This window comes from Helianthus annuus, chromosome 16, assembly GCF_002127325.2.
Source record: "Helianthus annuus cultivar XRQ/B chromosome 16, HanXRQr2.0-SUNRISE, whole genome shotgun sequence".
In the NCBI taxonomy this organism is placed as follows: Eukaryota; Viridiplantae; Streptophyta; class Magnoliopsida; order Asterales; family Asteraceae; genus Helianthus; species Helianthus annuus.
The window spans coordinates 49392508-49416665 of record NC_035448.2 but is presented as its reverse complement, the minus strand read 5'-3'; positions in this window follow the sequence as shown (position 1 = coordinate 49416665).

Here is a 24158-nt window from a genome sequence, read left to right as displayed (position 1 = left end):
GAAAACATCAACATAAAGTTGAGCGAGTTCATGCGTTTTGCATACCGAGTATGAAAACATGGTATGTATCTTGTATAAATAAAGTATTCTTGCAAAAATCAAGTTTTCTTGTGTACACCACGTACTAATTGAATGTTTGTACAAAGATATTTCGGCATGTGAGGACATATGGAGCATTAGTGTTGGCTCCTTTAAGGCATGTGAGGACTTATGGAGCATTAGTGTTGGCTCCTTTAACTATGTCGATTACCCTCGACTGTGTCGATTAACCTCGACTGTGTCAATTTCCCTTGACTGTGTCGATTACCCTCGACTGTGTCGATTTACCTCGACTGTGTCGATTTACCTCGACTGGGACACCGAAGCACTCAAGAGGTCACATAAGGACCATGAGTGGGGCTCGGCCGTACCCGTTAGATCTAACCCTCGTCCCTAATTACTGAATGTTTTTAATGGCTTGGTACTAGTTTTCACCAAGACTTTATGGCATTTTTAGTATTAAGTCTATGCTCACATGATCTAGTAATTTCTAGGCATTTCTTAAAGCACATCATACTTGGTTCTCGTTCTCACCAAGTGTGCTTCTCGTATTTTTGTATTCTCGATTCGTATTGCACTCGGTACTCGTTCTCACCAAGAGTGCTTCTTGTATTTTTACTACTTGTAAAAAAATTATAATATTTGTAACATGTATTTCACCCCCGAGAGTTATAAAACCAAAAACAGTTAAAGAAAAGGGGGAGCATGAACTCACAACTTTGCGTTCCTGCGTCGTAAACTTCACCGGAGTTGCTTATCTAGCGTCGTGACCTAAACGCGTTTTATTAACGTTAGTCACTAGACTTGTATCGCACAAGTGCAAGTCACTATCTTTTGTATTTGTGTTCTTGTGTTAAAAATATCTATATTTTTAACTATTTGTCTTATATCATTTTCTCAAAAATAAATATACGTATCTTGTATTTTGCACCCGAATTATGTATTTTGTCCAAGTAATATATTTTCATAAATATATCCTCTTGTATGTGTCTAAGCATGTTGTATGTGTATTTTCATGTTTATACTCCTCATGAGTATTTAGTGTATCTTTACGTCTCAATACGCTAGCACGTATAACACATACTATATTCACTTAGCACAAAAGTTGGTGATAAAATAATATATATTTTTCGCTCAAAAATATACATATTTATATCCACTTTTATTTTTGAAGAAATCCTCATTTCTTATCACCAAAAATTAGGGAAACCTTGGTAATACCTTTAAATACATTTTTAGGGAATAAGTTCTTCAAAAACTTATATTTTTCTAAGTGTCAAAATTTATAAAAATTTTGACAGAGTTTCCCCTAAAAATGGAGGTTTCCCATGTTTTCAAAACATGTGTTTATTTTCTTTTAAATCGTCAACAATCATCAACAACAATTATCAACAATAATCATCAACAACAATTATCAACAATAATCATCAACACCAATTATCAACAATAATCATCAACAACAATCACTAATTTTCCCCATTTCATGAACTTGCATATTTACAAAAATGTGTAGTAATTTACTAGCACATTTAGTAAGTCTTGTTATCTTTAAAAATAAGTTTAATTTCTTAAAAAAAAAAACTTTATTTTTAAAGAATATGAAGTTCCACAACTTCTAGTCGGTTTTTACGAAAATTATTTCTTTGTTAAAACTTTTGTTACACTAGTGTTCGCACACTTGTTTGATCACAAAAAATCACTTTTGTTTGTGTAAGATCCGGATTAGAACATGTGATTTCTTTTGACGCTTGGTCTTTTGAAAATACCACTTGTGGACACATAGATCGGCTAGTTTCAGACACTATTTCATAAGTAAAAATACTTTTACACAAGTTCATGTTTCTTGTGTGGTAGAGTTTCACCTTTTAACCCTTGCACCATTTCAAACAAGCTTATGTCAAGATCCATGATCTTAACCAAACAAGGTTAAATGATGATCCGAGCTACCACAACGTAGATCGGGCCTAAATAATCACAAATTTCAATTACTACAACATTTACACAACTAGTGAGCTTTTAACCATCATTTTTCATGTTTTTAGTAGACTTTAATGCACCATTTTGTAAGATTTCGAGTTTTAATCATTACACATCACATTAACCACTTCAAAATAGCTCAAGAATGTGTTTTAAGCAACATACCACTAGCTCGAGGCTAGGGAAGTATCTAGACGCGAATGTGGTGGATAAAAGCTAGAGAAAGAGGTCCTTCGAGCTCCGAGTGCACCAAGCCTTCTTATGCGTGACACTTGACACTTGTATGATGTTGGAATGTGAAGAACAAAATCGAAAAATATGATGGATGATCAAGGGGTGTTCGGCCGAAAGTTTTTGAGGGAGAGGACAGAGTAGTTTTGTGGTGTTGGGTGGTGAATTGTTTAGTGTGCCATCTCAAGGTATTTATAGACATTCCATATGGCATATTCCTGGCATATTCCTGGAATATTCCTAGCATATTCCTGGCATATTCCTGGAATATTCCTAGCATATTCCTGGCATATTCCTGGCATATTCCTGGAATATTCCTAGCATATTCCTAGCATATTCTTTGGAATATTCCTAGCATATTCTTTGGAATATTCCTAGCATATTCCTAGCATATTCCTGGAATATTCCTAGGTTTTTTGCGTTGTCTGCGTTTTGCAGTGTAAGCACTGTGTCGCGTAGGAACACACGGTACGTGCTTAAACTTGAAAATAATAACGTTTTTAAGCGTTTTAATTTATTTTTCAACACGAACCTGATTAAAATAAAATTTTAATCATAACAGAATATTTGTGGGATTAAATATTATCCGGGCGGCCATCAACGTTCGTTTCGCAGTTTTGTCGCAATTAGTTCTGCTCTTAAAGTGTGTTTCGGGTGCTTTTTAGTGCTTATTTTTGCTTTCATATAGCATATATATTAAACCCTTGTATGTACTCTTGGGTTTTAATGTATTCTTGTTATTGGACCTACACCTAGGCTCCAATTTTATTGTCTGACTGCTTTCTGCAGTTCCGTTGACACAGTGTGTCTTACTGGTGAGTTTACTAATATTTTTGACGCAACGCTCTCGTTTTTTGCATAAAGCAATATTTTGTAGTATAAAACGTACATGAATTCACTTGTATGGAATTCAGAAACTTATTTCTCTTGTAAACTAGATCATGTATGTTCATTAAGGCACATATCACTGTTCGTTTAGTGTACGGAATGTACGGAAAAGTGACGGTTGTCACAGTCTCCCCCCGTTAAAAGAATTTCGTCCCGAAATTCAAGCGATGCCATCGGTCGCAGGGGAGTTGTGAAACCAATATGGTCACTTATATTTGAAACACGTCTTTGTGTTCTCATGTCATGTATTTTATCATGCTCAAGTAAATCAATCATGTCTTTTCTGCATTTTGTGGACTCTTGGTCCGAAACCTCAACAGGTTGTATAGTATATCATTGACGTGAATCTTAGTTGTGGGAACTATGACTGTTCCTTGCGTCAGACTCCTCTAAAGACTAGACACATGAATGTGTCGCGATCACTACTGATCTTTTTCTGGAAGCTTCATCTTGTGAACAATGGTTCTGATCCCTACACCGGGGATTCAATCTTTTCGTTTTCGAATTCACACTACGCCCTTTCTAGGCGCGGCTCTCAATTTAGTCGTGCTTCTTGTCTCAAATTCTTACGATTTCTGCCTCTCATCGGCGTAATCTTTCTGTGTTCTGCGGTCTGTCTTGATATAATCGCATATATGAACGACCTTGCCTCTAGATTTTTCCTGGACCATCTCGGCCAGTTGATCCATTATTCCCGGTCTCCGTTCAACACAACGGGAATTGACTCATTACGTTCCATCTAAAGCTTTACACAAAGCGGTTTAGACGGCGGCGTGATAAATACTGTTGTAGGAAGACTCTACTAAGGGTAAGTGAGTGTTCCAACTTTTTATCAAAGTTTATCACACAAGCACGCATCTTGTTCATACAGTCTGCATCGTTCAACAGCTCAGTTCATATTCGAGTTCTTACGATCATCGGTGTGCTGCAATCCCTTGCGATCAGTAAAGATCGTGCAACGTTTTCTTTCAGGTAATAACGCCCAGTTTGCTGCGTGCAATGACTGTACCTATCTCAAGGGTTCTTCTCATGATTCCTTAATCAATGTGCCACGTATGTAATGTCGTGGTCTTGTTGCATCGGCATACAATCGAGACTTTGTCGAGAGGCGTCACATAATTGCAACTCTAGCTCCTTAGCTCTTGGTTGCAGGGTTGGCATGAATCTCGTTCTTATCCATCATGGATCTGAAAGTTCTCACTTCGCGAATTCGAAATCCACTTTTCGTCATCATAGCGCTTAACTGTTCTTTCTCTAAGAGTTGCAAGGTAAATTGCAGTTGTTGCTCACGACCTTCCTTGGTCATTGGCCATATGAGAATGTAGTCAATAAGTATATGGCTTATCTAGGTATGGCTTACACGTTCGATTTCATGAGGTCCATGAATCTTGTCGATGCATGTGTTAGGCCAAATGGTACGACAAGGAACTCGTAACTTCCAAAGCGAGTCCTAAAGGTCGTTTCAGGGACACTTCCTTCTGGTATACACAGTCATGGACATCCTGTCCTCAAGTTGATCCTTGGGTGGCAACTAGGATCTTATGATTTTGTCTGTTTATGTTGCCAGTCGTTGGCAAAGGATTTCGATTCTCAATTCTCAGGAATTTACGCAAAATGGAACTGCCAACTTTCTCCTCATATCCCTAACTAAAGGCGTCATGTCCTTAACTTCCTCTGTCTGGTAGCTCTTGCAGTTACGTCCGGAGCTCATGCTTTACGGACGAAGTTAGTCGGTAAGACATTATTCGACACTGGTGCTGCTCTTGGCACGTGGTTTATCCTAAACTTCTCTTGACGCTGCGAAGGGGCATTTCTGGCAAGTCTTTTGAAAAGGCTACTAGAACTTCTTCCATCGCGGGGATGTTCCCAGGTTCTGCAGTCTACTCAGAGGCATTTCTATGCCTCTTCGACCAATGAAGGATGTCGTAGATCTGCCGCCTTATGGGGTCTAGCATCCTTGCGCCTATTACAGTAAAGTTGGGTTTCATCATTCGCACGAGGGATGCGTCTGATTTTCTCGTATTGACGACTTCAGCTGCATACTTGGATTTCCGATCCATGCTGATTATTATGACCTCACGAGTCAATGGTAACAGAAGGTTACGGCCCTCTGAGTGCCTAATCACGATCCTTAATCGCTTCGACTGTTTAAGCTATCCTTCTATATGCCCATTTCTAAAGAATACGGGACGTCTATCTTACTTGAGACTAGGCCAAGAAGTTTCTTAAGTTCTAAGCATGCAAGGTTAAGGTTGATGCCAGTACTAGAAATAGATGCATAAGGGTGGTTAATAGGGAACGTACCCGTAACCGCATCTGGATCCTAGCGTGGTTCACGAGTTTCGATCGTGAAAACCCTTCCTTGCTTGTTTCTTCTTTGGGCAATCTTTCCTAAAGTGCCCTGCTTCACCACATTTGTAGCAACCGGGTATTCTCTTATTTCTTCCATCTGGGTCCTTCGCCCAACAGGCGTCCCTGTTGTGCCCTTCTTTTCCACACTTTCCACACCTAGGCTTCAGACATCGACCTTTATGGTGAAAAGTGCATTCTCTGCACCTCGGCTTAGTCCCCGAGTAAACATTACCACCTGCCTATTAATGGCTCCATCAGTGCTCCTGCCATGTGGCGAATTCACTTTCTTTCTTTTGTTTGCTTTAGAGCTTCCATAGTTGAGTTGGGTGCTCATCTTTAGGTTTGAGGACTTCCTCTTCTTGTTGCTTGACGACTCCACATGAGTCTCTTTCTTGTTATCCTCAGATTCCGAAAATTTTCCCGCACGTAGAGCCTCTTCAGTAAGGGTGACACTCATATCGATAGCCTCTGCGATGGTTGAGGGTTTTGAGGTAGTAACCATGCCCCTAATCTGGGGTGCAAGTCCCCAAATGAATCGTTCTATCCTCTTGAATTCTGGTTTGACTAGGTAGGGGACGACCCTAGACAAGTCGTGAAATCGCTGGACGTATTCAGGAATCTTCGGTCCGTCCATTTTCAAATTCCAGAACTCCACCTCAAGCTTCTGGATTTCAGTCCTAGAACAGTATTTCTTTTCCATCATTTCCTTGAGCTCGTCCCAGCTCAGTGCATAAGCAGCATCTGCACCAAGGGTCTGAACCTGAAGGTTCCACCATGAGAGTGCGCCATCCAGAAATAACCCTGAGATATAGGTAACGCTTTGTTGGGGTGAACAGTTACTCATTCTTAGAACTGAGTCCGTCTTTTCTGTCCAACGAACAAATGCAACGGCACCTCCTGAAATTCAAAGGCTTGCAGTCCAGGAACTGTTTATAGGTGCAGCCAGTTGGAGGGTTATTCTCAGTCGTGCCATTGATGTGCTTAGAGCGGAGGGCTTCATGTCGTGCAATTGCCTGCGAGATGCATTCTTGCAGCTCGGCTTCTGTTCTTGGTAGCGTACTGGTGTTTGTGTCTCGCCTGGGCGGCATTCCCTTCTGCCAAAACGGTATGAAGTAGGTTAGGCAACATTCCAGGTGTCTATGAGGTACATAGCACCATAAGCCATTATGTAATCACCCAATTTCACATGTATACATAAATACTCAATGTATGAGCGGGAAACAGTTACTGAGCCTTCACTTAGGCTTGCCAACTTGGCTTAAAACGAACTTGAGGTTACATTGCCTCAGTCATTTAGGTTTCAGTTATTTCCCGCTACATTGGTTTTCTTAGGTTTTTGGCTTTACTGGGGCGTACATTTTCCCTTAGAGGGGGTTGGTCGTGTATGGGTGATAGAGAGTGCAAAGTCGTTGAATCTCTTGAATGTTTCTCATCTTCACTTGCTTAAATGTCGTTTTCCTCAAACGTCTCGTACGCAGGTAGAAGTGTCAGTCACGAAGTAGGCTGAGACAGGCTTCCTACTTTCTTACGTGCTAAAGCACTGATCTATGTGATGTTCTACCAGATGAAGGTGAGGACACCTATACATTGAATTTGTTGTGGTTTTCATTAGCTCGACCCGTAGAGTCCACCAGGATTTCTGTGCACTACAAGTCGTTATTACGTGGGCCCCCGTAATAATAAATTGTCTTGCACAGTTACCCCAATTTTCTCTCGTCCAAGCAGATGATTGATCTAGGAGGGGACACTACTGTCCTTACACTCCTTGCCATGGAAAGGACCATTGCGGAGGTCCATGCGCTAACATTCGTTACTGTTATGCGCGTATAGGCACGATGATTAGATGGAATAGGAATGGAGAGAATTCCTAGTAGTTGGAGGGGCACCTTCGTGATGAATACTTCATCTTCCTTTTCTAGTCAAGTATGTTGTCAATTTTACTTCACATAATCCGGAGGGATCTCGTCCCGTTGATTAAGAGTTCGTTCAAGGTCGCCGCCTCTGCCTCGTCATCACCACCGTAGTTTGGCATCTTCACGTTCGAGAGGGAAGAGCAGCCATCTCCTACGGAAGTAAGCTCAGAGTCTTGTCTGGTAATCACTCCCAGCCACGAGCTTTGCAAAGGACGCGAGGTCGATAGCTTCATCGTGCGAGTCACGTACCGTAATAGGAGTCGGAGTCGAAAGAATTTTATTCACGTCAATAATCATTCCGTACACTTATTCGTATGCATGAATACAAATAACAAATATGCTACTTAGCATAATCAAGTAACTTAATGCATTATACCACGTATAACTCTCGTTTTGGGGGGGGGTCATTTTGTCAAGTCTAACTTTTGTAGACTATGCCTAGGTTGGCACCTTACTTTATGGGTATTCCTCACTAATGTCCTTGCCTTGTCTTTTCTTTGAAAAGTGTCTGACTCGTGGATCTTGGCGCTTTCGTGAATGCAATGAAAACCATTTTGTAAAATGTTTTTGTGAAAGCACTTTAGTGATTGTAGTCTAGACTCGAGAAGGAATCCTAGTTCACTACAATCGAAGCTCTGATACCAAACTGTCACACCCTGTCTTTTGCGGAAGCGTATGATGTTTGACTAGCTTGTTATCATTGCATTCGATCATAATAAACAACTACATGATTTAAAACGATGTTCATCCATTCGGAAAATTTTGAGGATCACAAACACTTGTCATTTAAGTTTTAAAACACAACCTTCATCTAGGTTACAATTCAACAAAAGTGGATGACATCTAAACTTGTAGTCTACTTCTAGTTACAACACTTGCGCCCAAGATCCATCCTGTCACCTGAAATACATGTAATTTTGGAAAACATCAACATAAAGTTGAGCGAGTTCATGCGTTTTGCATACCGAGTATGAAAACATGGTATGTATCTTGTATAAATAAAGTATTCTTGCAAAAATCAAGTTTTCTTGTGTACACCACGTACTAATTGAATGTTTGTACAAAGATATTTCGGCATGTGAGGACATATGGAGCATTAGTGTTGGCTCCTTTAAGGCATGTGAGGACTTATGGAGCATTAGTGTTGGCTCCTTTAACTATGTCGATTACCCTCGACTGTGTCGATTAACCTCGACTGTGTCAATTTCCCTTGACTGTGTCGATTACCCTCGACTGTGTCGATTTACCTCGACTGTGTCGATTTACCTCGACTGGGACACCGAAGCACTCAAGAGGTCACATATGGACCATGAGTGGGGCTCGGCCGTACCCGTTAGATCTAACCCTCGTCCCTAATTACTGAATGTTTTTAATGGCTTGGTACTAGTTTTCACCAAGACTTTATGGCATTTTTAGTATTAAGTCTATGCTCACATGATCTAGTAATTTCTAGGCATTTCTTAAAGCACATCATACTTGGTTCTCGTTCTCACCAAGTGTGCTTCTCGTATTTTTGTATTCTCGATTCGTATTGCACTCGGTACTCGTTCTCACCAAGAGTGCTTCTTGTATTTTTACTACTTGTAAAAAAATTATAATATTTGTAACATGTATTTCACCCCCGAGAGTTATAAAACCAAAAACAGTTAAAGAAAAGGGGGAGCATGAACTCACAACTTTGCGTTCCTGCGTCGTAAACTTCACCGGAGTTGCTTATCTAGCGTCGTGACCTAAACGCGTTTTATTAACGTTAGTCACTAGACTTGTATCGCACAAGTGCAAGTCACTATCTTTTGTATTTGTGTTCTTGTGTTAAAAATATCTATATTTTTAACTATTTGTCTTATATCATTTTCTCAAAAATAAATATACGTATCTTGTATTTTGCACCCGAATTATGTATTTTGTCCAAGTAATATATTTTCATAAATATATCCTCTTGTATGTGTCTAAGCATGTTGTATGTGTATTTTCATGTTTATACTCCTCATGAGTATTTAGTGTATCTTTACGTCTCAATACGCTAGCACGTATAACACATACTATATTCACTTAGCACAAAAGTTGGTGATAAAATAATATATATTTTTCTCTCAAAAATATACATATTTATATCCACTTTTATTTTTGAAGAAATCCTCATTTCTTATCACCAAAAATTAGGGAAACCTTGGTAATACCTTTAAATACATTTTTAGGGAATAAGTTCTTCAAAAACTTATATTTTTCTAAGTGTCAAAATTTATAAAAATTTTGACAGAGTTTCCCCTAAAAATGGAGGTTTCCCATGTTTTCAAAACATGTGTTTATTTTCTTTTAAATCGTCAACAATCATCAACAACAATTATCAACAATAATCATCAACAACAATTATCAACAATAATCATCAACACCAATTATCAACAATAATCATCAACAACAATCACTAATTTTCCCCATTTCATGAACTTGCATATTTACAAAAATGTGTAGTAATTTACTAGCACATTTAGTAAGTCTTGTTATCTTTAAAAATAAGTTTAATTTCTTAAAAAAAAAACTTTATTTTTAAAGAATATGAAGTTCCACAACTTCTAGTCGGTTTTTACGAAAATTATTTCTTTGTTAAAACTTTTGTTACACTAGTGTTCGCACACTTGTTTGATCACAAAAAATCACTTTTGTTTGTGTAAGATCCGGATTAGAACATGTGATTTCTTTTGACGCTTGGTCTTTTGAAAATACCACTTGTGGACACATAGATCGGCTAGTTTCAGACACTATTTCATAAGTAAAAATACTTTTACACAAGTTCATGTTTCTTGTGTGGTAGAGTTTCACCTTTTAACCCTTGCACCATTTCAAACAAGCTTATGTCAAGATCCATGATCTTAACCAAACAAGGTTAAATGATGATCCGAGCTACCACAACGTAGATCGGGCCTAAATAATCACAAATTTCAATTACTACAACATTTACACAACTAGTGAGCTTTTAACCATCATTTTTCATGTTTTTAGTAGACTTTAATGCACCATTTTGTAAGATTTCGAGTTTTAATCATTACACATCACATTAACCACTTCAAAATAGCTCAAGAATGTGTTTTAAGCAACATACCACTAGCTCGAGGCTAGGGAAGTATCTAGACGCGAATGTGGTGGATAAAAGCTAGAGAAAGAGGTCCTTCGAGCTCCGAGTGCACCAAGCCTTCTTATGCGTGACACTTGACACTTGTATGATGTTGGAATGTGAAGAACAAAATCAAAAAATATGATGGATGATCAAGGGGTGTTCAGCCGAAAGTTTTTGAGGGAGAGGACATAGTAGTTTTGTGGTGTTGGGTGGTGAATTGTTTAGTGTGCCATCTCAAGGTATTTATAGACATTCCATATGGCATATTCCTGGCATATTCCTGGAATATTCCTAGCATATTCCTGGCATATTCCTGGAATATTCCTAGCATATTCCTGGCATATTCCTGGCATATTCCTGGCATATTCCTGGAATATTCCTAGCATATTCCTAGCATATTCTTTGGAATATTCCTAGCATATTCTTTGGAATATTCCTAGCATATTCCTAGCATATTCCTGGAATATTCCTAGGTTTTTTGCGTTGTCTGCGTTTTGCAGTGTAAGCACTGTGTCGCGTAGGAACACACGGTACGTGCTTAAACTTGAAAAAAATAACGTTTTTAAGCGTTTTAATTTATTTTTCAACACGAACCTGATTAAAATAAAATTTTAATCATAACAGAATATTTGTGGGATTAAATATTATCCGGGCGGCCATCAACGTTCGTTTCGCAGTTTTGTCGAAATTAGTTCTGCTCTTAAAGTGTGTTTCGGGTGCTTTTTAGTGCTTATTTTTGCTTTCATATAGCATATATATTAAACCCTTGTATGTACTCTTGGGTTTTAATGTATTCTTGTTATTGGACCTACACCTAGGCTCCAATTTTATTGTCTGACTGCTTTCTGCAGTTCCGTTGACACAGTGTGTCTTACTGGTGAGTTTACTAATATTTTTGACGCAACGCTCTCGTTTTTGCATAAAGCAATATTTTGTAGTATAAAACGTACATGAATTCACTTGTATGGAATTCAGAAACTTATTTCTCTGGTAAACTAGATCATGTATGTTCATTAAGGCACATATCACTGTTCGTTTAGTGTACGGAATGTACGGAAAAGTGACGGTTGTCACATAAGTCGTACACAGATCCTGGTACATCTTATCGGCACCTGGATGGATAGAGTAACGGGATTTGTGAGCCTCGGTCATAATGAGCTCACGGAGATTATCACGATCTGGCACCCAGATGCAATTTAGATAGTACAGAAGACCATCAGATTTAGTTTCGAGCTGATTCACATTGGCGCCATGAACTTTAACAGTTAGACTTCCTTCATTTGCTGACGAAAACTGAGCTTCACAAATACAAGCATGCAGATCACTAGAGATACGAATAGCCTTGAAATGGGTCTTACGACTAAGGGCGTCGGCTACTACATTCGCCTTGCCAGGATGATAGCGAATTTCGCAGTCGTAGTCGTTAAGCAATTCCACCAAACGTCTCTGTCGCATGTTCAGCTCTTTTTGGTCGAAGATATGTTGAAGGCTTCTATCGTCGGTGAATACCACACACTTAGTACCATAAAGGTAGTGTCGCCAGATCTTTAACGCAAAAATAACCGCACCAAGCTCCAGATCGTGAGTAGTGTAGTTTTTCTCATGTACCTTGAGCTGACGAGAGGCATAAGCAATATCCTTGTCTCGCTGCATGAGCACACAGCCCAATCCACGGTTCGAGGCATCACAATACACCACAAAATCGTCATTGCCATCAGGTAGAGTTAACGCAGGAGTATTACACAAAAGGTAAGGATTCCTCTTGTTCGGGACCCCAAACAAAAGGTTTCTCCTTTTGGGTGAGCGTAGTAAGAGGAACAGCGATTTTTGAAAAATCCGCGATGAACCGACGATAATAACCCGCCAATCCTAGAAAAGAATGAATCTCCGACACGGATTTAGGCGTACACCAATTCTTCGCTGCCTCAATCTTAGAGGGGTCAACGTGAATACATTGATTACTAACAGTATGACCAAGAAATTGTACTTCATCAATCCAAAACTCACACTTAGGAAATTTAGCATACTAACGTTCACCACGTAAAAATTCAAGCATAAGATGTAAATGGCGAGCATGATCAGCTTTAGACTTAGAATAAATAAGAATATCATCAATAAAGACTATCACAAAACGATCCAAATAGGGTTTGCATACACGGATCATAAGGTCTATGAATACTGTAAGTGCGTTGGTCAAGCCAAAAGGCATGACTACGAACTCGTAGTGCCCATATCGAGTACGAAACGCGGTCTTAGGAATATCATCTTCGAGGACCCCGGTCTTAGGAATATCATCTTCGAGGACACATAGTTGATGATATCCAGAACATAGGTCAATTTTAGAGAAGCAGGACGCGCCTTGTAGTTGGTCAAATAGGTCATCAATACGAGGGAGCGGATAACGATTCTTCACGGTTGTAACATTTGTGCTTGAAATCATCGTGAACAGTTATCAATAAAACAAAGTTATTTGATCCCAATGTTTGTTTGGTTATGTTTTACATTTTTCATGTTTTGACTTTTGTTCGATTTTAAACTCTACATCGCTTTCTAGAGAATTATACGCAAACTGGTGCGTAAACGTACTCAGTTTAATGCGACAAATACTCTGGAACATCAACATATACTTAACATACCTTAAATAACCTTTACATAACTTAGAAATAAGTTTTGAAGGCTTTGGTATGGCGAAAACAAGTTAATTCGCTTACAGGGACTAAATTTGACAAACTGCAAAAGAATGCCAATTTGAACTGTAACACACATTCCGGAACTTGACCATAAGTTAAACATACCATAAATATCCTCTCCATAGCTTAGAAATAGGCTTTGAGGTGTTCGGTGTGCTAAAATAAACTTTTGGATCATTCAGGGACTAAAAGTGTCAAAAAGTGCATAAGTTTGCACTTTCGCGCATAACTTATGTTCTGAATACATCCGGACATCCAAAAATTTATGTAAGCATCATAATATTATGCCTTAGTGTTTGGCATGAGAAGAATCCATTCGTCGCGTCATTTGGATTGTTTTTCACGCTTATGCGCATTCCGTCGTAATTAACCGAACATCGTGATCGTACGACCAAACGAACCAACATCCGGCATATTTTTGAGCATGTTTCATTTCCACAATGTTCAAGCATCATTTTAGGGCCTTAAAGATGGCTTAACAGGCCTTAAACATGTCGGAAATGGCCTTAAACCACAACAGGGACCTAAACTGTCATTTTTGAAAGTTGGTTACTGATCAGGGCATTCAGGCAGCCCGCGTAAACCCAGGGTGACCCTTTACGCGGCCCGCGACAACCCTTCAGATCAGCAAAGGTTGTTTTTCCAGCTGCTAGCAGCCTTTCAGCCCTCCAAAGGGCAATGCCTCTTGCATATCTCTAGGGTTGGGGTCACATTATGATACCACAACATTGTGACACTTGTACGGACGAGATTCGAGCACGTAAATCGATAAACGATCCTAGCGGTCTTGCATATCCTATAAATACCCCCCCCATTCTTGTTTAAAACCCACAAATCTGATCAAAGAGCTCTATGTTGATGCCATTGCTTCATACCTGAGCTCCTGGATCAAGATTAGCTTTCGGGGACCCTTCGTAAGTGTTCTTTCGTTCTTTTATCGCTTTTCGAGTCCGAAAGTCAAGCTTTGTTTAACATTTTACATTGACCAGTTTATGGTCAACACGAAGTTCGTTTGAACTTCATAACGTGAGCGTAATCACGATGGTTATAGTTCATAGTGACTACACCTACTGATTACCATGTTATCTAGGCTCAAGGACGAGTCGTAGTTTCGGCCAAAATGCGCATTCTTGCGTATTTTGTAACCAACTACTCATAGGTATCAAAACCGTTTGTTTTGATACCAAACCTGTTTTCTAAACATAGTTAAGCATGTTCTAACATGCTTAGCTCGTCACTTTTAGTATAGTGCTTATATAGGGGCGTAAGGTAAGCGATCTAAACAATCGCTTATACTTTCGAACTCGACCCATTTGTGACCATAGTTGTATAGGGAATAACCTTCCGAGGTTATACCTTATGGTCACATCGTTTAAGTAGTTGTATGATAGGTAGTTTATATGCCTTAGGTAAATTACCAAACACATTAGGTGACCATAGTTGTATAGGGAATAACCTTCCGAGGTTATACCTTATGGTCACATCGTTTAAGTAGTTGTATGATAGGTAGTTTATATGCCTTAGGTAAATTACCAAAACGCCCTTTTTACGCCAAAATTCATATTAAGCATATGTAACATAACTTTTGACATCTAAACTGATTTGGTAACAATATTAGACATGTTAAGGCATATTTTACTTATCATAGGACTAGTTAGGCGTTCCAAACGCGTTTTACGCGAACGGCACGTTAAAGTAGCATAAGCTACCTAAACGGGTCGTAATGGGTCGTAAGCACTTAGGTTAGGTTTCATTTTAGTATGTGGGCTTTGTTAAACCATATTACATGAGTTCCCATACTCGTTTGGTTTACGAACCCTCATTCTATCCAACCCTCTGATTTAGGTCCGGTATATTAACATAGTTACCTATATTAGGTGCCGTTTGATATCCGTGATCTCTAGCATTGTTTGGTTGTTACTCAAGGATTTCTAAGCAATCTCAAGTGAGTACATATACCCCTCTTTTACTGTTTTCAAACTGTTTTGGGGTGAAACACATGTGCCTACGTGTTACCTTCGTGCCTTTCATGCTTTCACATCATATGCTTGTTATGTTCATTAGTACATTATAGTACACGATTTCATTACATTTCATGCTATGTATGTCCATTGTGTGCATACTTAGTACATCGATTTACATGACTTTTCTACTTTGTATGTTAACTTAGCATACTTAGCACAGTGTTTTCATATAACATGATTACATTTGCGATGACATTTGGTTTGCACAAATGGGACTTATATACGTTCATTAACATTAGCTACGCCGCTCGGAAGTAAGTAGTGGTACCATAGGACTTGACAAATCCCATTCCTGACATCCCGGGTTTGTTTGGATGTAAGGAATGACTGAATCCGAAAACATTTCTTTTGGTAACCTTGACTTAGGGTTATCCGACTGTCTCAAGGCTTGAATGTATGCGTTAAGTTACCACATAAATGTTTGTATCAATGTAACATGTATTTACCTTGCAAAACATAACTTTTTGATATATTCAAAATACTTCGTTTTGTAGATTTCTACATTTGTATTATGTAATAATACTTTACTTACAATACATAACATTTGTTACACATTACTTGACTACATTTGGACTTTTTAAACATTTGACTAGGCTTATACGAGGACTTTTTGACAATTGGTTTAAACATGGACTTTATATATTGGTGGTTTGTTTAAGTGATTTAAGTAACGAGACATGTGTAATATGATACAAGCATGGTGGATACGCCGCTGGTACTTCCTATATATAAGTGTTTATATGGTATTACATATCGTAGCGTCATTTGAATCATTTCAATTTAGACATATAACATTTTATACAAATAACATATCTTCCACAAGACCTTGCTTTACAAACAACTTCTTTTATACAACTCATTTTACTTGGTTATTTATTTAACCATATATTATTCTTTTATGTACACATATCATCTGATCTTATCGCTTTTCCAATGATTTACAAAATAAAACAATTTACAAGGTTCATGACTGAATTTTATTAAACATTTCTAAATCTTAAGTCATGAATTCTACTTTCGCAAAACTATGTATCTCACAGGCATTTTTATGCTGACGTACCTATTTTCACATGTGTTTTCAGGAGCTTTTGCGTAGGATGATGATCATGACACTAGGGCGGACATGTGCCTTAGAGACATAAAATGAAGATAGACTTAGTTTAACTATGTTTTGTACTCTTGGTTTTAATGTTTAAGACAATGTTACTCTATTGTTGATAAATAAAACGTAACTTTGTATGCCATGGTTGTGAAACAATTAATTCTGTTACAACACTCCCCGACGTTTCCACCACGTTTGATTGCTCCACGTGGTCGGGGTGTGACAGAAGAGTTTGTATCAGAGCTAATGGTTGTAGGGAATTAGGTTATTAGTAATACTTTGACCTAGACTATAACTTTCTAGGACCCTAACACAAGTTATCTTGTGTTTAGATGTTAAAACATGCACTTCACCTATCCTTAGGTGATAACCACAACGAGAACATCGATTCCGAATCTGCTTTGAAAATTAATCATCTGTTCTAGGATGATTGATTACTAGGTTTTGAACCCTCTGTTATAAGGTTTTGAACCCCTTTGAATTTTCAAAAATCTCGTCAAAGTTTTGGGTCTTAATAGTGTGAACACGTGCAAACTGGAAGAGTGAATGCCTGTACCTTGGGTTTTCTGTCTAAGGGTAGAGTGTTCGTACAAATCCACATAATCGGACCAGTCACTCTTACCTGGGAACTCTTGGGGTGAGTGTTCACTTATAGGCGAACATGTCTTCGCGATACATTATTTTTTACCCATTTACTTTGATTAGACATTGTGTGTCACTTGTTTGCTTAGTGATGCATGACCACCATCTTTGCTTTTGTTGATTTTGTTTCATCTCATTCTCTTCATCCAATCATCTCACTCGTTTCCTTTCATGTTTTCCTCTTTCAGAATGCCTCCTTGACGCGACAATCAGATAGCAAATGCCGAACTGGCAGAAATCATTGCGCAGCAAATGCCTGCTGTTTTTCCAAACCTTATTGCTCAATGGAACCAATCCAACAACAATAATGCTCCATGCAATTTCAAGAACTTTAACTCGGCTAAACCACTCAAGTTTAGTGGTTCTGAGGGAGCAACTGGCTTCTTCAATGGTTCGAGGGCATTGAGAATACTTTCCGTCACGTTCAGTGTCCTGACAATCGCAAGGTCGAGTTTTCTTCAAGTGTGCTTCAGAAGAGGGCTCTTACATGGTGGAACGGGGTTATGAGGGACCGTGGTGCAGAAGTTGCTCTAGCACAGACTTAGGCTGAACTTAGGGCTCTTATGATGAGGGAGTTCTGTCCTCGTCATGAAGTGCGAGCTTTGGAGAGGGAGTTTGATGATTTGAAGCAAGATAGTGGTGAGCATCGGGCGTATACTGATAGGTTTGAGGAGTTAAGTCTGCTTTTCCCAACAATGGTTACCCCACTCGACAAGGCTATCGAAAGGTACATCGATGGTCTACCTGACTCAGTACAAGACATTATTACGGGTAATAACCCTACTACACTCCGTCAGGCGATCGAGTTAGCAGCGACATTGACTGAGTCGCAAGTTCGAAAGTAAAAGCTGCACAAAAAGGGTGACAAGGGTAAGAAGCAGGCGTCTGACAAAGAGGATAGGAAGAAAGGTCAAAACAAGAAGGGAAAGGATTCTGGTTCTACAAGGGGGTCTAGGAAGCGAAAGGCTTCCCAAAACTATGCCGTTACTACACAGGCTCAAGCTGCACCAAATCAGCATGCGCAACCACTAGCCAAGAAGCCTTATCTTGGCAATGCACCTTTTTGCAACAGGTGTAACGGCCATCACCCACCATATCTTCAGTGTCGTCAATGCACCAACTGCGGAAGAAATGGCCATCTTGCTGCCACCTGTCGCATTCCTGCTAACCAAAATCAGGCAGTTCAGAACCAAGCCCAACAAATTGCTCAGCCTCTTGCTCAGCAACAAGGTCAAGCTGCACGACCTCATTTTCCTCCTGGTTCGTGCTACAATTGTGGGGATCTAACCCACTACAGAAACCGTTAAAATCAGAATCCAAATCAGAATCCGGCTCAGGCTCGAGATCGAGTCTTCAACATGAACACACAAGAGGCATAAGCAGATGATAATGTGGTGAACTGTACATTCTTTATTAATAATCGGCCATCATCTGTTCTTTTCGATTCGGGTGCCGATAAGAGTTTTGTGTCTTTATCTTTTGAACCGTTTCTTCGCGTGTCTAGAACGAAACTAGGTAAACCTTTGACCGTAGAAGTGGCTAGTGGTGAACCCATTGTTCTTGATTATGTTCTCCGCAATTGCCAGTTGAACTTTAACAACCATCTTTTTCCATTGACCTCACGCCTATGCAACTTGGAAGCTTTGACGTTATTGTGAGTATGGATTGGTTAGCCAAGCATCATGCAGAGATAGTTTGTTTCGAGAAGATTGTTCGTGTGCCGCTTTCTACAGGTGAGATCCTACAGGTTCGTGGTGAGAAACCTGCTGGTAGTCTCAAACTCAAGTCTTGTTTTAAAGCTCGGAAGTATATGCGAAAGAACCATGTGGCATTTTTGGCACATGTTGTAGCAGATAAGGGCAAAGGTAAGTCTATTCAAGATATTCCTGTTGTTCGGGATTATCCTGAAGAGTTACCTGGTCTACCCCCAGCACGCCAAGTCGAGTTCCGTATTGATCTCGTACCTGGTGCAAATCCCATTGCCAGAGCTCCATATCGTCTTGCACCGTCCGAGATGCAAGAGTTGTCTAAGCAGCTGCAGGAGCTCTCTGACAAACGTTTTATCCGTCCTAGCTTTTCACCTTGGGGTGCTCCCGTTCTTTTTGTCAAGAAGAAGGATGGATCTTTTAGGATGTGTATCGATTATCGTGAGCTTAACAAGCTTACCATCAAGAATCGATATCCCCTACCTTGCATCGATGATCTCTTTGATCAATTGCAGGGCGCTTCTCATTTTTCAAAGATTGATCTGCGATCTGGATATCATCATCTTCGTGTGCATGAAGAAGATATTCCCAAGACAGCATTCCGCACTCGTTATGGGCATTATGAGTTCAAAGTCATGCCATTCGGTTTGACTAATGCTCCTCCTGTTTTCATGGACTTGATGAATAGGGTCTGCAAGCCTTATTTGGATAAGTTCATCATCGTTTTCATTGATGACATTCTGATATATTCTAAGACGCGAGCTGATCATGAGCAACATCTTCGTCTTACTTTGGAACTCCTAAAGAAAGAGCAACTTTTCGCCAAATTCTCCAAGTGTGAATTCTGGCTTAAAGAAGTTCAATTCCTAGGAGATATTGTCATCGAACAAGGTATCCATGTAGATCCCTCCAAGATCAGTGCGATTAGGGATTGGGATACGCCTACTACTCCTACTGAAGTTCGTTCTTTTCTTGGTCTTGCGGGTTATTATCGCCGCTTCATAGAAAACTTCTCAAAGATTGCAATTCCTCTAACTGCTCTAACTCAGAAGAACAAGCCATTTGATTGGGGATTCAAGCAAGAGGAAGGGTTTCTGACTTTGAAACAAAAACTTTGCGACGCGCCTGTCATCGAACAAGGTATCCATGTAGATCCCTCCAAGATCAGTGCGATTAGGGATTGGGATACGCCTACTACTCCTACTGAAGTTCGTTCTTTTCTTGGTCTTGCGGGTTATTATCGCCGCTTCATAGAAAACTTCTCAAAGATTGCAATTCCTCTAACTGCTCTAACTCAGAAGAACAAGCCATTTGATTGGGGATTCAAGCAAGAGGAAGGGTTTCTGACTTTGAAACAAAAAACTTTGCGACGCGCCTGTCCTAACTTTGCCTGAAGGTAACCATTGGGTGTCAGCCCAATAGCCACCAACCCACATTCTAACCCAGAGGTGGCGGGTTCGAGTCTTGCTCGTTCCCAATGCCCCTATGGTAGCGGATTTACAGCCAGACTCAGGCTTGCTGGGTGGCGGTCTGCGAGGTGGGATCACCTCGGCGGTTGGGAGGACCGTGGAATATCCCCCCCAACTTTGCCTGAAGGCAATGATGATCTCGTCGTTTATTGCGATGCATCTAAATTGGGTCTTGGCTGCGTCCTGATGCAAAGAAACAAAGTCATAGCATACGCATCGAGGCAGTTGTAGGTACATGAGAAGAACTACACCACTCATGATCTTGAGTTGGGTGCAGTTGTCTTCGCTCTTAAAATTTGGAGACACTATTTGTACGGTACAAAATGTGTGGTTTTTACTGACCACAAAAGTCTTTAGCATATCTTCAATCAGAAAGAACTCAACATGAGGCAACGACGTTGGTTGGAGCTTCTAAACGACTATGACTGCGAAATTCGCTACCATCCTGGTAAGGCGAACGTCGTAGCCGATGCTTTGAGTCGCGAGGAACGTACTAAGCTTCATTGTGTTCGTGTTCAATCTGATATTCAAGCTCAACCCGATATCCAAGCCCGCATTTCTCAGGCTCAACAAACTTGTGTTTCACAAGGTTTGATGGATAAGGAATTTCCTTATCACATAACGCCTGCTCTTGAACTGAAGGACAATGGATCGTATTACTTCATGGACCGTTTGTGGGTCCCAAGCCAAGATAATTTTCGTACCTTGCTTATGGATGAAGCCCATAAGTCTCGTTATTCTATTCATCCTGGCTCAGATAAGATGTATAAGGATCTTCGTATTCAGTATTGGTGGCCTGGTATGAAGAAAGACATTGCCTTATATGTATCAAAATGCCTTACTTGTCTTAAGGTTAAGGCTAAACATCAGCATCCTTCTGGTTTATTGGAGCAACCAGAGATCCCAGTTTGGAAATGGGAAAACATTACTATGGATCTCATTACCAAACTACCGCGCACAAAGAAAGGTCATGATGCCATCTAGGTAGTCGTTGATCGTCTTACTAAATCAGCGCATTTCTTGCCAATCCGTGAGGATTTTTGGAGAACCATGTAATCTGCTATGGGGACCCAACTTAATCTGAGTACAGCTTATCATCCGCAAACGGATGGTCAGTCTGAAAGAACAATCCAGACTCCGGAGGATTTGCTTAGAGCATGTGTGATTGATTTTGGTGGTAGTTGGGATTCACATCTTCCGTTGATTGAATTCTCCTACAACAACAGTTCTCACTCCAGCATCAACATGGCTCCTTTCGAGGCTCTCTATGGTCGAAAATGTCGTTCACCAGTCAGCTGGAATGAGATCGGTGAGGCTCAGCTTATTAGACCTGCCCTCATTTTAGAGACAACTGATAAGGTTAAGAAAGTTCGTGATAACCTTCAGACAGCTAGAAGCCGTCAAAAGAGTTACGCGAACCTAAAACGCAAGCCCTTGGAATTTCAAGTCGGTGATCATGTATTACTTAAGGTCTCACCTTGGAAAGGTGTGATCAGATTAGGAAAGAAAGGAAAACTTGCACCTAGATACGTTGGACCATTCAAGATCGTCGAAAGAATCGGTAAGGTAGCCTAGAGACTTGAGTTACCTCCTTAACTTGCAAAATGTTCATCCAACCTTTCACGTGTCCAATCTCAAGAGGTGTTTAGCTGATGAGAACCTCCACATACCGCTTGACGAAATTCGTGTTGATAAAACACTAAAATTTGTTGAGAAACCGATGGAAATCATGGAACGTGAAGTCAAGTGGCTTAAACGCAAGCGCATTCCTTTGGTCAAGGTTCGCTGGGAATCTAAACATGGACCCGAGTTTACTTGGGAACGCGAAGATCAAATGAAGGCAAAATATCCGCATCTTTTTCCACGAGTTTCCTCTAAATAAAATTTCGGGACGAAATTTCCACAAGTAGGGGAGACTGTAACATTTGTGCTTGAAATCATCATGAACAGTTCAGTTATCAATAAAACAAAGTTATTTGATCCCAATGTTTTTTTGGTTAGGTTTTACATTTTTCATGTTTTGACTTTTGTTCGATTTTAGACTCTACGTCGCTTTCTGGAGAATTATACGCAAACTGGTGCATAAACGTACTCAGTTTAATGCGACAAATACTCTAGAACATCAATATATACTTAACATACTTTAAATAACCTTCACATAACTTAGAAATAAGTTTTGAAGGCTTTGGTATGGCAAAAACAAGTTAATTCGCTTACAGGGACTAAATTTGACAAACTGTGAAAGTATGCCAATTTGAACTGTAACAGACATTCCGGAACTTGACCATAAGTTAAACATACCATAAATATCCTCTCCATAGCTTAGAAATAGGCTTTGAGGTGTTCGGTGTGCTAAAATAAACTTTTGGATCATTCAGGGACTAAAAGTGTCAAAAAGTGCATAAGTTTGCACTTTCGCGCATAACTTACGTTCTGAATACATCCGGACATCCAAAAATTTATGTAAGCATCATAATATTATGCCTTAGTGTTTGGCATGAGAAGAATCCATTCGTCGCGTCATTTGGATCGTTTTTCACGCTTATGCGCATTCCGTCGTATTTAACCGAACATCGCGATCTTACGACCAAACGAACCGACATCCGGCATATTTTTGAGCATGTTTCATTTCCACAATGTTCAAGCATCATTTTAGGGCCTTAAAGATGGCTTAACAGGCCTTAAACATGTCGGAAATGGCCTTAAACCACAACAGGGACCTAAACTGTCATTTTTGAAAGTTGGTTACTGATCAGGGCATTCAGGCGGCCCGCGTAAACCCAGGGTGACCCTTTACGCGGCCCGTGACAACCCTTCGGATCAGTAAAGGTCGTTTTTCCAGCTGCTAGCAGCCTTTCAGCCCTCCAAAGGGCAATGCCTCTTGCATATCTCTGGGATTGGGGTCACATTATGATACCACAACATTGCGACACTTGTACGGACGAGATTCGAGCACGTAAATCGATAAACAATCCTAACGGTCTTCCATATCCTATAAATACCCCCCCCCCCATTCTTGTTTAAAACCCACACATCTGATCAAAGACCTCTAAGTTGATGCCATTGCTTCATACCTGAGCTCCTGGATCAAGATTAGCTTTCGGGGACCCTTCGTAAGTGTTCTTTCGTTCTTTTATCGCTTTTCGAGTCCGAAAGTCAAGCTTTGTTTGACTTTCTGCGTTGACCAGTTTATGGTCAACACGAAGTTCATTTGAACTTCATAACGTGAGCGTAATCACGATGGTTATAGTCCATAGTGACTACACCTACTGATTACCACGTTATCTAGGCTCAGTGACGAGTCGTAGTTGTAACATTTGTGCTTGTAATCATTGTGAACAGTTCAGTTATCAATAAAACAATGTTATTTGATCCCAATGTTTGTTTGGTTGTGTTTTACATTTTTCATGTTTTGACTTTTGTTCAATTTCAAACTCTACATCGCTTTCTGGAGAGTTATACGCGAACTGGTGCGTAAACGTACTCAGTTTAATGCGACAAATACTCCGGAACATCAACATATACTCAACATACCTTAAATAACCTTTACATAACTTAGAAATAAGTTTTGAAGGCTTTGGTATGGCAAAAACAAGTTAATTCGCTTACAGGGACTAAACTTGACAAACTGCGAAAGTATGCCAATTCGAACTGTAACGAACATTCCGGAAACATGTCCATAAGTTAAACATACCATAAATATCCTTTACATAGCTTAGAAATAGGCTTTGAGGGGTTTGGTATGCTAAAACAAACTTTTGGATCATTCAGGGGCTAAAAGTGTCAAAAAGTGCACAAGTTTGCACTATTGCGCATAACTTACGTTCTGAATACATCCGGACATCCAAAAATTTATGTAAGCATCCTTATATTATGCCTTAGTGTATGGCATGAGAAAAATCCATTCGTCGTGCAATTTGGATCGTCTTTCGCGCTTATGCGCATTCCGTCGTAATTAACCGAACATCGCGACCGTACGGCCAAACGAACTGACATCCGACATATTTTTG